Source organism: Macrobrachium rosenbergii, chromosome 49 (genome assembly GCF_040412425.1).
Source record: "Macrobrachium rosenbergii isolate ZJJX-2024 chromosome 49, ASM4041242v1, whole genome shotgun sequence".
Lineage (NCBI taxonomy): Eukaryota > Metazoa > Arthropoda > Malacostraca > Decapoda > Palaemonidae > Macrobrachium > Macrobrachium rosenbergii.
In genome coordinates this window covers 43,023,606-43,026,105 of record NC_089789.1, presented here as the reverse complement: position 1 = coordinate 43,026,105, position 2,500 = coordinate 43,023,606, and positions in this window count along the sequence as shown.

Genomic DNA, 2,500 nt, shown 5'->3' with positions numbered 1-2,500 from the left:
TAAAGGGAACCATGGATCACCCGAAAAGGACTTACAGAGTGAACCACACACACACAGCTAAGAAGGTAAGTGGCCTATTGACCCAAACTGATTGACGTCTTATGGAAACAGGCCTTTTTATTTAATAAATTTAAATCAAGGTCAAATTGCTGCCATGCCCACGAATATGATTCCAGAGAGTGCGACTCACAGTCTGAGAGACGCCAGATCACAGAATTAAATCAAGCAATCAATCAGGTCGGAACTGAACAATGGATATTAGCCTCACTGAGTCGCTGTTAGTTTAGGTAATACTGAACATTTTACAGACAATTTTTTCTTGTTTTCTATTTGCTTTTTAGGTGCCAATGACAAACAACCCTATTGGCCTTGTCTACAGTAGCTTCGACCCGAAGGAAAATAATGAGAGAGAGAGAGAGAGAGAGAGAGAGAGAGAGAGAGAGAGAGAGAGAGAGAGAGAGAGAGAGAGAGAAAGATTAGGGTTTCATTGAGAATGGAGCAATAGACCTGGATGACTGTCTGACAGAAGTTGGCAGAAAATCAAAGAGAGAGAGAGAGAGAGAGAGAGAGAGAGAGAGAGAGAGAGAGGAGAGAGAGAGAGAGAGAGAGAGAAGGATAAGGATGTAAACCTAACTACCTGATCAGTATTGGTCTGACGGTCTCTCTCTCTCTCTCTCTCTCTCTCTCTCTCTCTCTCTCTCTCTCAGGTAGGCACACACACGCACACATACAGCAACGACATACACATCTGAAAATCCATCTCTCTCTCTAAAACACACACACACACACACACGCACACACGCACATGTGCACACACGCCCAGCCACTTAAACCCATACAACCGATCGCATAAACACGCACACGCAACCCCAACGCATGCAATTTAACTGACCTGCCATTTGGCCTTCACTTTTGAACAACTTAATGATACGGTGTCCTCTCCTGAAACTCTTTCGTTCTTTTTCCTTTGTTATAACGAGACTTGTAATTTACATTCACAGATCACCTCTATATTCCATGTCGACTCGTCTATGGTTGGTAAGAGTTAAACTTATCTGTGAAACAGATTCTTTTTACTGGATAATTGGTCCTTGACTGTAACTTTTATTATTATTATTATTATTATTATTATTATTATTATTATTATTATTATTATTATTATTATTATTATTATTATTGTGAAGAGGTCACTGCGAGTGGGATCATTGTCTGCTGGGGTTAAAAAGGGAAGTGGGGCTAGCAACCCCATGCGAAAAGAAAAAAACGCATATCGTGTAAAAATATATAATGAATGTATATATATATGTATATATATACATAAATTATATATATATATATATATATATATATATATATATATATATATATATATACATATACATGAGTATATATATATATATATATATATATATATATATATATATATATATATATATATATATATATATATATATATATATATATGTGTATTTTGTATTTGTGTGAGTATAAATACCATGTTACGGCACTTTAAATCTCTCTCTTCTTCTCTTCTTCTTCTTCTTTCTTTTCTTCTTCTTTTCTTTCTCTCTCTCTCTCTCTCACGTTGTGTATCTTAGACGCAGCCTTGTTCCCTAACGATCAGCCTAGCAAAGTGTAAAAAAAAGAAAGCGATAAAAGATATATTCTGAAGAGAGAAGAAAATATTTTTTCCAAATTAACATCATTACAGTCATTAAGAAAGGAAAGTGCAGCGTCTAACGACAACTCATTTGTTTTCTCATCTGAGAGAGAGAGAGAGAGAGAGAGAGAGAGAGAGAGAGAGAGAGAGAGAGAGAGAGAGAGATTTTCCTTCTTATACGAGGCAGCTTACGTTAAAACGTTCAGTCGTGTGTCGACCGCTACGAGGATTAGTCAGCTTGGCCCGAAGCTCTTAGAACGAGATCCATCCCATACACGCCAGTATCTCTCTTTTTTTTTCTTTTTTTTTTATTTTCCTCAGTGTTGCTTCTCACTGCAAGAGAGACACAGAGACTTGCAAGTACAACGGGTTTGTTTTTAGCCTTCGTATCCGTTTGGTTCAGTCTGCTGACGTCATCTATTTAAAATTTGTCTTGTTCCACAAGCGGGCATCTTATCCATTGTAGGCTTAGTTGCTTTGCAAGCTGATGGCCTGCGTCAGGCTCGATTTCACGCGGTTTTCGACCTATTTTTGAATAATAATCACGACAGACGCGAACTATAATAAACTCACATCCCTAAAAAAATATCAGTTTCATACCCAGTCCTCGAGATCCAAATCGTTTCTCCAAAAAACGAGACCGATTAACCGGCTCGTTCACTAGCGAATCCTTCACTCGACGGCGATTTCTCGAGACCTTCCTCCCCATAATGAACGTGCCCTCAAGGAAGGCCAGTGTCCGTAACTGATAAGGCGGTTAAAAGTGAACAGACATCTGTCTTTTGTGGTTCCCTCGGACCAGAGATAGGATCCTCGCGTCGAAAGAGAGTGAAGAAGAAA